Here is a 16,632-nt window from a genome sequence, read left to right as displayed (position 1 = left end):
AGATTATATAATATAAAAATACATCATGCTGAGCATTTTCTGAAATTACAATGCTAAATGAAATTGATGTAGTGCAGTATTTAGCAATAATAACTTTTTGTAAACAAATGTGGCTATATTCACTTAGTTGTAATAACAGTAATTTTAACTGCATTTGTATAAGGCTGTACAGAAGATTTATTTATATGAGTTTTCATCCGCAGAGAACAACCGGATTGCCTGTTTAAGTGATTCCGAAAATAATGTTTAAATATTACTATATTTGAAAACAATGCTATAACAGTGCCCTTATAAGACTCATGATCCGAAAAGCTTTGGTTTTAAATGTCTCGTAAAAACTTTCAATTACTTCTGCAAAATTCATACCCTCGTAAAAATTACTACACCGAAGTCAATTGATTATACAGCAAAACGTTCCTAAAACAATCAACTCCACAATTCAAGATAATGCCAGTTTCCTGTAGCCTGACAAAACTATGAATGATTTTTAAGTCCTGTTATTTAATTATTGTCCTGACAAATGTGCCATTATCAGAGGTGGTCATTTAAGAAAATAACCACTATATGAGGTTTCAACTAAATGTAATTTTTTTCAAATAAATAATTCACGTTTTATACTCCCAAGACTAGTACATTTAATATTACATAAATCTTATTCACAAATTTATTTCTATTTCAAAAGCAATTTATGAAAAACACATTTGAAATTTTCTTCATCAAACTAATAATAATGAAAATTAAAGTATGCATAAAAATGATTATATGTGTTTTAACAAAATAGCACAAAATATTTAATGTAAAAATGTGGTTCTAGTCTCATACTTGTAAAGAAAAATAGACCAAAAAGGAAAAACAATGTAAGCTACTATGATCATCTAAATTTTCACATAATTTTAGTAGTGGAAAAAAGATTAAGCTTGTATGTCTTGTCTACCCCATTCAATAAGTAATAAACACATTAAATACTTCAATGTTTATTTCATTAATAAAACTTACCTTTTTTGCTCGCGAAATATAATTAGTACATTTTTTTAAAACATAAAAAAACATTCTTTTTGCTCGGCCACATCACATTAGTCGAAAAATTCAAAATTGAATCATGCAAGATCATTTTTAAGTAAGGTATGCTCAAATTTATTAGTACATAATATTCAAATGATAAAGCATCTACATGAACAAGCTTTAAAAAAGTATTTCTAAACTGTAATCAAAAAAATAAATTTTCCAAAATACAGTTTCAGTAGAATGGAAAAACTACATTCCTGCATCTGCACACTGAAATAAATTATCAAGCCTGAAATTATCACTTTTCAGTCTTTAAGCACATTGTTTTTCAGGATAAAAGTAAAGATGGAAAATCAATTTCACGCTCAGAAACTCCATTTCACAACTAGTCAGTTATCAGCAACGTTCTCTCAAACATTAGACACGATTACACGTGCATGGCTTTAGTGGTATATTCATGGTCAGTGCTGGTATTTTATTATTTATTACTAATTTCTAAACAGTAAACATAGTAAAATTTGTAATACAGGAAATCCTAGTAAATAATATATTGCATTACTACAACCACGAAGAAAATAACACCACCATCACACAACAACAACTAAAGCGGCGCCATATTGCTTGTTTGGGAAACTTCTGAGAGTGGGGGAGGGAGGGGGAATTTTTTCTTCACGTCAGCGTTAACAGGGAGAAAAGTTTTGCGATTGTGAATGAACTTGTTCGCGTTAAAGAGATGTTGGTTGATACTGGTGTTTATTTGTAATATCAGAAATGTAAGTGCTTAAGTGTGTGTATTCAGAGAACCAACTCGTAGCAAAAACCACCTCCCTAAGACGACCGCCTCTGAAAGAGACCAGTATTTCTGAAAACATAAGTATACTTTGGTATTGAATATTCCCTCTGGAAGGCAACCATTCACAAAGAAAATTCTGCAAGTGTGTCTGGTCGCCTTAGAGAGATTCATTCCGTAGATGCAATCTCCCTAAGATGACCACCTCTAAAAGATAAACGTATCTCTGAGAACGTGAGTATCTATTGGTATTGAGCATCACCTCTCTAAGGCGACCACTTGCAAAGATGAATTTTTATTTGCGGCTGGTCGCCTTGGAGAGACCTCGTTGTGTGTGGTGTATATGAATACTGTTATTGTTTCCGAAAAAAAATTTATATAAAAAAAATAGCATATTTAGTAAAAACCCTCTCTAAAACGACCACCTGCGTTTACAGGTTACTCTGGTGGTCTTAAAGAGATCATATTTTCATTCTGTTAATTTTATTGTTTACAAGAAGTATATTAACGTCAGATAAAAAAATAGCACAAACCCGTATAAACCAACAGAAGATTTATTATTATATTGATACCAGTAAGAAAACCAGCAAAATTCAATATAAACCTATACAAACCAGTACAAAGTTCTGCCATTGAATGTTGGTTGTATGGGTGTCAATTGATACCAGTAAGAAAAACCCACAGAGATCAATAGAAACCAGTAAAAGTCAATAGAGACCATCAAAAATTCTATAGGTACCAGTAGAAAGTTTTACTGGTTTCTATGGGTCATTTTGAAACCAGTAAAAAAAACCCACAGAGACCAACAGAAACCAGTAAAAGTCAATAAAAACCCATAAAATCTTTTGGTACCCATAAAAAGTTTTACTGGTTTCTATGGGGCATTTTTAGTAGGGGAACCGGCTTCTATTATTAAACATATTTCAGAAAATAGTTATATGGAAGCCTGAGGAAAATTATTATCTAGTTTGATAAGAAAAAACAAATTGTCACATCACTAATAAAAACTTTCATGGATCAGTCTTGTGTAATTAATGCAAATGCAATTAATTTGCGAAAAATTGCCGATACATCTGATGAAATTATCAGAGGTTTAAAATCTATTGATCCAAAAGCTAATGAAAGGGATGTTTGGCTAATTTATATTTTATTACAGAAGGTTGACAACGAAACATGTAAACAATGGTCTGAGTTTTCAGCAAAAGTGGAATTTCCTACTTTTGAAATGTTTATTCAATTTATAAATGATAGATGTTCCTCTTTAGAAATTTTCCATGAAAAAGAAAGGGAAAAAATTCAACTTAGTGTTAAAAGATTTTCTGTGAACAAAAGTATCAAATGTATTATATGTAAGTCAGATCATTTCTTTTCAGATGCCCCAAATTTAAAGCACTAACTGTCAAAGAAAGAAATCAATTTGTCAGGAAAAATAATCTTTGTTTAGATTGTTTTTCTAGTCAGCACAAAAAATCTGAATGTATGTCCTAACATCGTTTTCATTATTGCCAGTTATTGCATCATAGTATTCTGTGTGAAAATCAGTTAAAAAGTTATTCCACATCTGCGTCTCTTTCTGAGACCAGTTTTCAGTCAGAACAGCAAAGAAAGAATCCAAACGCGAATTAAATACCAAACATTGCGTCTACGAATGAAAACAAAAACGGAACTGTAATTCAAAATAATAGCGTTCAAACAACTTTTGGCTTATTGCCAACTGCATATGTAAATGTAATTGATTCGATGGGTCAGAAACGTAATATTAGAATGCTTTGTGATAGTGATTCCGAATCAACATTATTATCTGAATCTTGTATTAATTTATTGGGATTTAAAAGGAAAAATCCGCGTTTTCCTGTCAAGGGTTTAGCTGAGTCAGAAGTCGCAGTTACAAAAGGTTCTGTTGAAATCGAGTTGATGTCAATCCATGATACGTCAGTGAGAATGCCAATTAAGGCATTTGTATTAGATAAACTAACTGCTGCGCTTCCAAGCCAAAAAATAAATGAGAGAGACTTTTCGCATTTGAAAAATGTAAAGTTAGCTGATCCATATTTTCACATTCCGGATAAGATATATATTATTCTACGATCTGACTACTTGTTTTCTATTTTAATTCCTGGACAAATAACTTGTTCTCAAAGTGATTTAATTGCTCAAAACTCAATTTTTGGTTTCCTCATATCCGGAAAACTACCGGAATCGCAAACGAAATCAAATTCACTTTCAAACATGCATATTTATGAAATAAATATTGACTGCGAATTGAAAAGGTTTTGGGAGTTAAGAAGTGCCAAATTCAACTGACACTATATTCTCACCTGAAGAACAATTTATTGAACACATTTTCGGGAAAATTACTCAATTAATTCAAATGGTCGTGTGGTGAAGTTGCCATTTTTAAAATCTAAATCTGAATTAGGTAATTCAAAACCAGCTGCACTTTCTCGATTATATGCTATGGAACGTAAATTTAAGGAAAACTCGGAATTTGAAAACCAATACAAGGATTTTATTCATGAATATGAAAATTTAGGTCATATGGAATTGGTCACACAAATCTGTTTAAATAGATTTCAGAATGAGCAATATTTCCTTCCCCATCATGCAGTGATCAAGCCGTCTAGTACAACTACCAAATTAAGAGTCGTTTTCGACGCTTCATGTAAAACTTCCAACGGTAAATCATTGAATTCAATCTTGGGTGTTGGTCCTAAATTGCAACGAGACATTTTCGAAATTTTACTTAATTTTCGATTTCTGGAAATAGTCTTTTCAGCAGACATAGAGAAAATGTACCGTCAAGTTTTAGTGTCCGATGAGGATCGGAACTACCAACAAATTCTTTGGAGGTTCAATCCTAACGAAGAAATACGCACATACAAGTTAAACACCGTAACATATGGTTTAGCTCCAGCTTCTTTCCTAGCCACTAGGTGCATTAAGCAAATTGCACTAGATTATTCACAAAATAGTGCTGTTTCTCATACTTTACTACACGATGTATACATGGATGATTTGCTATCGGCTTCAAGTACCGATAGTGATGCAATATCACTTTGTAAGGAAATTACCAATATTTTACAAACGCACGGTTTCCAACTACGAAAGTGAATTGCAGAATTTCAAGAACATTGTTCAACGGACACTAATTTAGAAATAATTCCTAATGATAAGGAAAGCACGAAATTCTTAGGATTATTTTGGAACTCTTCAACAGACACATTCATTTTCAAACCCGCACTTGCACTCACCTCACCGCTGACAAAAAGACGCATTTTGTCCCAATCGGCACGCATTTTCGATCCATTAGGATTAATTTCACCATGTACTGTTGTAATGAAAAATTTTTATCAGAAGCTCTGGCTTACAAAAGGGGACTGGCATTCTCCTATTCCACAAAGTCTTGCTGAAGATTTGGTCTCAAATAATCGAAGTACTTCCAACAAAATACTGGAGGCATGTCCCTTCCAAAGAGAACCCAGCAGATATCGCTTCGCGTGGTATTGATCCCAAATGTCTTCCTAATTGCACCTTGTGGTGGAATGGCCCAAGTTGGCTTTTTTTAGATTCGTCTCACTGGCCGAAAAAGGAATCCGCTTCCAAAGAAATCAAGGATCTAATTAAAGCTGAACAAAGATCTGATCCTATATTTTCATTTCATAGTGCTACATCAAATGAATTATATAGTGATTTATTTGAAAAATATTCATCATTTTCTAAGATTATACGCATTTTAGCATATTGTTTAAGATTCATCAATAAGTGCAAAACCAATAACAAATGTCAAACACTTATAATTGATTCCTTTTCTCCACTCACTTACACGGAAACTAAAAATGCAGAAATAATCATAATTCGATGGGTTCAGAAAGATTATTTTAATGAAGACCTAAAATGCGTTAAAAATCAAAGATCGTTGCCTAAAAAAAGTCAGCTACATTCCCTCCATCTGTTTATAGATGAAAACAGTCTTTTACGGGTGGGAGGGCGTTTACAAAATTCAGAATTATCTTTTAATCAAAAGCACCCAGTGATTCTACCTGCTAAACACAAGATAAGTGAGCTCATCGTAAAAGAAAAGCATGTGACTTATTTACATGCTGGTGCTTCATTACTGTCCCACATTATCAAACAATCATATTGGATCATAGGAGGAAAAAAACTAATTAATAAATGTGTTCACAAATGCATCAAATGCTTCAAACTTAAAGCATCCACCGCATCTCAGCTTATGGGTAATCTACCTAAGCATCATGTAACACTCGAGAGGCCTTTCTTCAACTGCGGAGTGAACTATGCCGGTCCTATTTCAATCAAATTCAACAAGGGTCGTGGAGCAAAATCAACCAAGGGTTACATTGCTCTATTTATTTGTCTCGCTACTAAGGACTACACATCGAGGCAGTCAGCGATTTAACCGCTGATGCATTTTTAGCTGCTTTGCGTCACTTCAGTGCTAGACGAGGAGCTCCATGTCACATCTACAGCGACAATGCAACAAACTTCGTTGGGGCTAATCGAAAGCTCAGCGAAATACAACGATTGTGGGCATGCATCAAATGCATCAAATGAACAAATGCATCAAATGCTTCAAACTTAAAGCATCCACCGCATCTCAGCTTATGGGTAATCTACCTAAGCATCGTGTAACACTCGAGAGGCCTTTCTTCAACTGCGGAGTGAACTATGCCGGTCCTATTTCAATCAAATTCAACAAGGGTCGTGGAGCAAAATCAACCAAGGGTTACATTGCTCTATTTATTTGTCTCGCTACTAAGGCACTACACATCGAGGCAGTCAGCGATTTAACCGCTGATGCATTTTTAGCTGCTTTGTGTCACTTCAGTGCTAGACGAGGAGCTCCATGTCACATCTACAGCGACAATGCAACAAACTTCGTTGGGGCTAATCGAAAGCTCAGCGAAATACAACGATTGTGGGCTTCACTTCCTAAGAACGAAGCCGTTGCTCATCATTTAACTCAAGCATCAATAGAATGGCACTTTATACCTCCAGCATCTCCTCATTTCGGAGGAATTTGGGAGGCCGCAATTAAATCAACCAAATATCACTGTAAAAGAGTAATAGGTGAAACGCTACTTACTTTCGAAGAATTGACAACTCTATTGGCTCAGATAGAAGCCATTTTAAATTCTCGTCCGTTATGTAGTGTAAACAATACTGACATTGATTGCATTAATATTCTCACTCCTTCACATTTTCTTACAGGAGACGTGATCCTATCCCCTCCTGAACTACCTCTTACTAGTCCTCCTAATATACGGAATAGGTGGGATCTCCTTCAAAAGATGCGGAAGGACTTCTGCAAATCATGGACCAAAGCATATCTATCTTCTCTTCAAACCAGAAAGAAATGGAAGAACGCTCAGCCGAATATGAAAATTGGAGACATCGTCCTGTTACTAGATGATGCTCATCTTCCAGGTTCTTGGCCACTAGGACAAGTGGTCGAACTTCACCATGGTACTGACGGACTAGTTCGTGTGGCCACGGTTAAAACTAAAAGCTCTATTTTTAAAAGAAACATTCATAAATTAGCTCCTTTGCCCATATATCAGGACTAATGCCTGATAGGGTGGGAGTAACTTCCAGTGCGCCGGAACAGAACAACTCAACCTGACTCTTTCGCATTTGGAACTATGCCAAAGAACATTTAATTCAGTTGAACAGTCAGACTCAGACGAAGGCATTCGCAAGGCAGCTGAAATGCTGTCTATTCTTCACTATTTTTGTTCTGTTCTCGTATTATAAGTTTTATATGTCATTTTCTTGTTTATACTTGCATTGTGCAGTTATTTAATATAAGTTTATGTTTAAAACGAGGACGGGTATCTAGTTCCTTCACATTATATCGCAACACCTTGCTTTCGCAATTAAATTGAAATGCTATATGGAGCTTCAAAGTCCTCCTCCTTAATTCTTAAATGTCAGTGGTGTCAAAAATAATTTTAACTACCAACCCCGTAACCAATACCGAGACCATTGGAATCCCCCTGCTCAAAACAGTTCTGTAAAATAAATTACCGAAACTGTGTTTTTCCTCTCAAAATACAGCGAGTCGAACATTATGGTAATCTTCTTCCCTTTTAATTTTTTGTGTGCAGCCCTGATAAGATTTATGTTTTAAACGCTCGTGCATTCATCGCGCCGATCTGGACTTGATACTGAGAAGGGTTGCTTTTTCAGCAAGAATAAGCTATACTTTGAGAACAGTTTAACAATAGCTTTCTTCATAAATAGTTTTTTGTCAAGACAGCTAGTGAAATTAATCTTAAATTTTCTTTAAAGCATTTTGAAATGTAGGAGATCCAGCGCTTTTCCTTTTCTCTCAATTTGAACGGATTATATCTCGACACATAATGTCAGTGGTAATCCAGCTTATACTGAAATCAGTCTACTTAAAAATCTTAAATTGAATAGCTTCTATTGGCTGACTTTTAATTATATAATTATTTGATGTTACTTAACTTACAGAAGAATACTTTACATTTTAATGTAAAGCTTTCCCCTTTAAGCTTAATTTTTCAATCTTTTCATGAATGACAAAAATATCGAATATTAATTTCTTCTTTCTGCCGTTCTTCGAAATTAAAAAAATCCTTTTTACTAACTTTCATTCCTTTTAAATCATTTTGCTTTAGCTGTCCGTTAACAGTAGCATATTACGCATTAAAGAAAAAATATGAATTTTGCGACCGTTATCAAATTAATTTCCGAGTGGGTTTCCGTTTCAAAGCAGTAAAGGAAAAACTAATTTTTTTATTTCCCAAAATGGTATCTTGAGCTGAAATGTCTGTTAGAGTAGCGGGTATATATTCATAGACTTTAAATCTTTCTTGAGATTTCTTGAGATTTGACTCATTAACATTCGACGGAAATTTCAGAGTTTAACTCAAGCTCAAAAACATGAATTATGCAGGTATGAAGAACGCAAAATACAAACAAGTAGCTAAAGGGTGATTTTCGAAGTTCTTTATGAACTATTGTAAAAAAATTAAAAATTAAACGCCTAAGGAGCTTTCAAAGTTAAAAGAGCTAATTCAATTCAGATAATCCGCTTAGTTTATATACTTTGACGTTACAAGTACTTTGCATTATTGTCATGTTATAGTAACCAGAGCTCACAATTTACCTATCACTGCGCAAGTGTTTTAAACCAACGCTCGAGAAATGAGAAAATTTCTATGCTGACATAGAAGGATTAAAAAGTTTACAATTGTTCATGGAACGATTTTGCAAAATTGTTTCTGGCAACGCAGAAGACGCAGTTATTTGAAATGAATAGATGCTGATTGTGTAAGGTATTTTCTTCTTGTACATTACCCTCCTTATACTTTATACTTAGCTGAATGTATAAGCGCTTTCACGACTCAGCATCGATATAACCTAATGACTCTACAAATGTATTTAACCTTGTAAGCATATATGCATAAAAGGAATTTTATAACTGCAATGAAATAGGGCTGTTTTATCAAATGTTTCTATCAAAAATTTTGGGATTCTGAAGAAGCTGTGAAGAAGAAAACACAATAAATATGGATAGTAGGAATAAATGCACCTATTCTTACAGAAAAGCAGCAAAGAATGTGTATTTTAAGAATTTAAACTAAGATAATTCTCTTCTATTACACATACAAAATAAAAGCGCGTCGATGATGACAAAAAGTACTTTTCGAGAGTGTGTAGAGTTCCTCATTTTTTTTGTACTAAAATGAACGTTGAGGAAGCTAGTGAACTTGTTATAGACTTATCGCTGAGTTCAAGCAAGTAAGACATAGACACAAGAAGGGTTAACTACCCTTATTTCACTCAAAATAAGATGGAGAAATGGCCTCTTTCCCGGGCTTACAATATAGCCTCCTCTCAGGCTTGAAATCAAAATAAGAACTAAATTAGAACTAACTAAAAGAGACTTAGCCGAAGCTAACGGAAATCTAACGTAGTTGGCCTTTAATATAAACTTGCTGGCGAGTATAAAAAGGCACGTAATATACGGCTGAGCATAACAGCTTCTAGAGAGACTTAGCACGAAGAGAAAGGCACGCTACTCAGGATTCCTAGTAGCGTGCCTTTCTCGTACGCTACTAGGAACGTTTTCTACGTACTTTCCTAGTAGCGTATTTTTCTAGCAGTTCGTTAATTTAACGAACGTCTCTTTCGAAGTATGTTCTTAAATACTACTTCTAACTCATTTTCATTTGCGCAATTCTGAAAATTCATTCTGGTAGGGAGTTGTAAGCGGAAACAAGAATCGATAGGAAAGTACATCGAAATTAAAATAACTGCTATAAAATTAAAATGTACCTAACAAGTGATGAGAGCTTTTCGAAAGGGAGTGTTTGGGCTGTCAAAGAGGGCAGTTAAACACAGCATGGTAACGTTGTCGCGTCACATCTGCACTCTTCACATTATTCAGTTTTCATTACTAGCAGTATTAATATAATACAATAGTATGGCCACTTTAAACTTGATTTCCTCCGCCTGATACTAATATTTCAACTTACAGATCAACGCGTCCTTTCCAGGTTTATAAGTCATTAATAGTCAACATTTACTCACATACATGAAACAGAGTTCAGAATAAATCTTCTGAATGGAATGCAGAACAGTTAATCTGTCATGGAAAAATTATATGCATAAAAGCAATGGAATAACATTTACAAAAGGTATTCAGCATGAAAGTGCGAAAATCTTACACATTCGAATTTTGTAATTTAGCATGCATATGGACTAGTGATCTGGATAGAATTCTTCATATTAAGTATCCTTGAAGAATTTTTCTAATGTTGGCAATGATCTTACAGATAGGATAACTGTATCTGAATATAAAATTGTACTCTAAATACCAGAAAACAAAAATTCAAACGTTTCAGGTAATGATGGTATAGGAAAAGCTTGGGATTTCACAAATTTGAAATTTTCTGGTTTTTAGGATTTCCCGCAAATTTCCCGACACTTTTTTTTTTTGTCTTACGCATATTGAACTGAATTCAAGCATCAATAATGATTTAAATATATTTGCTATATGCTCCAAATTGCTCGAATATGTTAATTTTCGGCTGCTTGAATAAAATTTAGTTGCGTAGTTCAGTAGGCGGTTAATCATACGCTATCAAGTCTGTGTTAACAGCTTTTCCATCCTCAAATGATTATTAATAAATATTTAAGTTCAAAGTAACTACCTTTCTAAAACTTTGCTATAAAAGAATCCCATATTATCTAATTTAAGGCAAATTCATGAAAACGAGGTTGATGTTCCTATGGAAAATCTATTTTAATTGTGATCTGTATGATATTTCATAATACACGTAAAAACTTTAATTTAGAATGCAGATTTATAATTCTAATTTGTTTATTATTGTAATAATCAGTATTTTGCTTCCTTATTTTGTTATTTTTTCTTTTCTTGCGCCATCTATGTAACTTTTATTTCTAGTGTACTTGACCGCGGCTTACATTTACTACGTATTTTACCAACATTTTTATTATTATCTATTAGGAAGGTAATATTTTAGTAGGTAAATACAGTCCATTTATAACCCTATTAATTCCTTTGAAACATATTTTACATTCCTCATCACTAAAGTTTTGAACTATGTTAAGAGAGACAGCAACGTTTTAGTGCGCGTGCCTGAATAATAGTTAACAGTTTCTTAGATTTATTCGCAAGCATACGTTGTTGATTTTGTAAAATGTTTCTCGTCATACAAAGTCTTAACTAATACATGTATATAAAATTAAACTTAGTCAAAATATATAGAAACACATAGGAAATATCTATAAATTATCACTGTACTTTCAAAAGTCTTTTTAAAGATATTTTGATGCATTTGTTCCATATTAAACAAAATACTTCAAATTTCACTTTCAGTGTTATTTACAAATCTGAAAAAAATAAGCGCGTCATCAGAAAATGCTGTAGTTTTCAGTATTTAGAGACAAATTCATGCATCCGAGTCCAGAGAATTTAAGGATTAAATATGAATTAAAGCTATCTGCGGTATCATTTCAACATGGCATAACAGCGATTAAGAAGTTAGAGACGTCAAAATGATTGAAGCAGTTAGCTTGAAAATGAGAACCGACTTCACATTAAAAAGTAGAACTAATGAGCTCCACATGGATAAGCATCAAGCCATACAGAAAAACTCAAATTATTTCGAATTAATCATTGATAAACTGCATCGAATATCTTAGTAAATGAATTTTGATTCTTTACTTGTGAACATAATTTGTTGACACGATATTTCCAACAATAAGTTCCTGAAACGCTCTATTTATTAAACGCTCCATCTATTAAACAGTATCGGCAGTAGCTACTTAATTATTACCTTGCAAAATATTTATTAACTATTCAGTCGATCTAGCAGCTGACGGATAAACTACAGATCTTACGGCATTCGCTTTATTCTTTAGCATTATATTCTTGAATATTTAATTAGCCGATTAACATTATAATGATAACCATATCTAGGTTGAGAACACATTAACGAAGCTTGTTCTCGAGTTAAGTTTATTCGTCCAGACGATTAATGCGAAAAGTTTTCGATCGTTCTTTTATAATAAATAAAATTAAACCTATTAATGAATAGCAATTGAATTTAATGAATATTCAAGCAAACGGTATCGCTGTAGTAAGTGTTATAAAATATATTTCCTGCTGTGGATATAAAAATTATTTATGGTCTGTGTTAATTCTCTGCTTATAAAAGGCAAAATTAAATTACTTAACATTAATTCCGAACTCCTGCTGGCAAGATGATTAGCACTTTTAAATATCCAGCGTAAGTGCCACCATAACTTTTACAGATATTCAAAATATCTGGATAACCATGTTGTGTTTTCCGGTAAGCAAGCCAAATATTTATTTATTTTATATTTATTTTAATGCTCAAGTCTAGTAGTTTTCAATACTGTGTTTTAAGCTGAAAATTAGACCTTGAAAAGTATGTAAATGTTGATAACGTCATTACGAAGCTTTTAGAAGTAACACCCTATAACTGAAAAGTTACATCGCAAGTGTATTCCTTTAGATATTGAAAGTTATCTTTGCCTTTACAGAGCAACACAGGGCAAAAAATGTCCATGAAAAACTATTTGAGCCAGCCTGATATTGCTGGAATCATGTTTTGTTAAATTCTTATTTGTGAGAATTCCCTTTACACCTGAAGCTATTGTAAAAAAGACAAAAATCTATCTGAATAAAATATAATTGTTGCTTATTGGCCGCCATTTAAGTAAATGTACTGTTCCGATCTCTTATAAAATAATTCTTTCTTTAAAATTAAATGTTGCAATAAAATTCATTTTAGTTCTTTGTTTATAAAAATATCTTATTTAATAAAGGCATTAGACATATTTACGAAACAAGTTATCCACTTGACTGCCCTAAAAAGGAAAAGATAAGATAAAATTACTTCCATATGTAATTGACTTACAGGTAACTTGCTCATGAACTGTTATAAAAATGGCGTATACCTTCGATGCACAACTTTATATCAAGGAAAGCTAGATAAAAGTTAAATAACTGGTTTATTTCGTTATGTCAAAACACGTAAATTATCTTTCGTCGAGGGAAGAGGTGACTTTGTGGAAAACTTTGTAAGAAAAACTGAATCATACTCACGTTACATATGCGAAAAAAACATAGATAAGAGCATGCATCTATCCCGTTTGCCAGTATTAGAACTAATAGTGAACAACCACTTTTTAGCAATCTTATTCGTTCGGCGACTGCTCGGCACAAAATTTAAACGGAATATCTACGGTGAATACGGAAAGCTTGCTGTGCGTTCGTGCAAACTTCCTATGATAATAATAACAAAAAGATAAAATTCAGTTTTATAGATAAGGAAATTTGCGAACCTGATCACTAGAATCTAGTTTAGCACCTAAATATCACATTTGCGATTTCAAATCTATGACGCCAACAAAAAAAGGGAATATAATATTGTTTTTCCACTGAGAAATATGTATTTATATGTATATGCAAATAAAAGAGGAATTATAAATTTTTCGAATTCTAAGCATTAAGAAATATTGGCAGCAAACAAATAAATTTTTGCTTCATAGACGAAAAATTTATGAAGCAAATAATTTCCATCAGAAACAGATCCTCAAGGAAAGTTTAACGAAACAAAATATTTTATTATATGTTAGTACGAATTTAATTATTAAATCAATATAATCATGTTTAGGTTTGGGTAATAAAATCTTCCTGCACCTCTACTTCTCCAGATATTTCGAGTGCTCAAAACGTCAAAATAGTGGCCATTGGTGGCCAAACACATATCAGAATACCAGGCTTTGCTTGAGCAAAGTTCGTCAATACATCGTCAATACAATGACGAGCAGTACTCGTCAATACATCCTTCAAGATCTCCCAAGACCATTTTGATTCGCTATCATACGTCTTAGATCACATGCTGCAGTCATGAATGTATCAAGCTCCACTGAGCCAAACACCGTACTGTACAGAGTCTCTTGTCACATTTTTACATTTTGCTTTGCTGTAAAAACAACAACTTTTTTGACTGCAACTATATTTTTGAAAGTACGAATTATCGTCTGCTACTTGATAATTTTGGTTTCATACATATTGTCGCTTTTAAAGAAGCAATGGATGGAAGACCATGTTTGTGTTCTTCTCGAAGAAAATTATCCGTATCTAGTTATTTAAAAAATTGTGAAAAACATGGTTTTTCTAGATAAATGTTCCAAATACGTATCCAAGGAAAAGACGAAATGCTGCAAAAGTAAGATCTTTAAAGTTAAAAAAATCCAACAAGTCAAAAGAGAGTTGCAAAATCATTAAAATGCTCAGTGTCAACTGCAAAAAAAGTAATTAATGCTAGTTTGCTTTTATTATTGTGGTCAAGAAGTCATATAATTATTTTATTTCATACTTTTTAGTGCGAATCAAGCTAACAGAAAAGCCTTTAGATTAATTTTTGTTAAATTATTTTTTCTCCTTTGGTGGAAATGAGATTAAAGGATATGTTCCATTATCCATGGAATTGTACAGCCAAATAAATGCGGTGCATTTACTAGACCATAAATCATCGTCTTCTATGAAATGTGTTGTTTTGGTTAGTAAGTGACCATGCTACTCAATTTCAAGAGAATAATATCTTCTCTTCTTTAATACTTACCATATGGCAGCAATGTCAGGCGGGTGGACTTCTCTCCCTTTTCTTACCAGTCCCTTCAGCATTCAGAGATTTAAAATAAGAGAAATCACGCAATGAGTATTTCACGTAATGCTCACATAATGTTATGTAATATTAAAAATCCGAAAATGCACTTAAAAATATAATTAAAATTTGTTGTAAATTATTATTTTACAGTAAAGCCTACAATCATTCAAAATTCAATTAAATAATTATTTTATACCAAAACACATTATATTTCCATAAATCAGGTAAAAAGTTACAAATTCCTAGATCTTGATGCTTCAAGACTTTTTATCTCACCACGTGACTGTTCAATTTATGTGGTAAATCGTAGAATTCTTGTAAGGGAGGTTTAAATCAGATGAAAATTTTCATCAAGATTTTCTGACACTGAAAGGTTTTGCTCAGACAAAAGGATTTCCCTAGCTTTGTAATAGCTGCCCAACGGTATTTCGAATCTTTTAAGATTTTTGCCAAAATTTTAGTTAGATACTACAACATTCCAATCATGTGAATATTACGATTCAGTGTGTGATGGCAGATGAGCAATTGCACAATTCCATGCGGAAAATTTTCACAAGTATAGTGGGAAGTGGGAATAGATAAGAAAGATTACATGGCCAGAAGTACAATAGCCTGTTGATAGTATACTGAGAAGATAAACCAAAATATCTGTTCTCATTACCTTTGATACCTTCGATACACTGTTATCCTGAGCTTTTGTAATATAGAGTATAAAAATAGCATGAAAAAGTGTAAAAATTAGGCAAAGAGCTAAACATGTGGAAAAAATCTCTTTTATGTGTTACTGTGTTATTGTATAGTATTGCACTGCATTTTTTTTTAAACGTAATGTCTTCCTAAGTAACTAGCGATGTTTTTTCTATGAACGTCTCATCGTCAATTATTTATTTTATCTTACAGGTAATAAAGTGTATCCTTAAACAAAGTTGAGTTAAAATAAGAGAAGATTAAGTTTAAATTAAGAAAACTATATTGTTCTGAATAATACTGTAATCCTTTTCGAAAGCAATAACTTTCTTTTCGTTTAATACTAGCCTGAGCAACAGTATCTTACACTTTGGCTCATCTTACTCAGGTCGGAACTTTGCTTTCCTTTATAACAATTAATCTTTTACATAAATAACTGTCAATGATTTTTAAAATACTAATTCAATGTCTTTTTCTGCTGAACTCCATAAAAATAATTCCTTCTAAGTTTTAAAACTGAATCTTCAATTGGAAGATCATAAATTAAAATTTTGTAAGTTGTCTCCTCAACTTGAAAATCTAACGTTGTGCGTACACATATTGGTCAATGAATTCGAATTCTTTGAGATTTTCATTTGAATGCGTACTAGTATGAAGAATGTAATTTTTTTATGACGTGGGCTACGCGTGGTTAGAATGCTAGCATAAGTAAATTGTAAGAGTATTTTTTACGATGAATGAAATAAAATGGGAAAAACGATAGATTTTTCACCATTTGAAAAGGCTTTATTGTTGGTGCCCATTTAACAGGAGCCTCGATTTCGAAGACTACAAATCTCACTGGATTCTCAAAAGCAGCCATATCAAAGGTTTTCAAAAATTGGAATCAGAACCCGCAGTTCTTCTCTAAAAGACATAACTGCGGTTTCGAGC

The 16,632-nt window shown here is 32.9% G+C and overlaps 1 protein-coding gene across 2 annotated transcripts in view; it reads right to left on the bottom strand.

The window, feature by feature from the left end:
* LOC118180950 (uncharacterized) overlaps window positions 1–16,632 on the bottom strand; it is an 833,338-nt gene that overhangs the window by 665,149 nt on the left and 151,557 nt on the right. The window contains exon 1 of one of the 2 annotated variants that reach the window (XM_085815559.1): window positions 13,443–13,584. The exons of the other annotated variant lie outside the window; for it this stretch is intronic. The gene's annotated coding sequence lies outside the window, so the exon portion shown is untranslated. Of the gene's footprint in view, window positions 1–13,442; window positions 13,585–16,632 lie in introns of those variants that run through there. 2 annotated transcript variants of the gene reach the window in all.

The sequence above is a fragment of the Stegodyphus dumicola genome, chromosome 4 (genome assembly GCF_044657685.1).
Source record: "Stegodyphus dumicola isolate Sdum_Otavi_A_Nest chromosome 4, ASM4465768v1".
NCBI classification, from domain to species: Eukaryota; Metazoa; Arthropoda; class Arachnida; order Araneae; family Eresidae; genus Stegodyphus; species Stegodyphus dumicola.
Note: the sequence above shows the minus strand (reverse complement) of the source record. Positions and strands in the feature narration are given on the sequence as shown.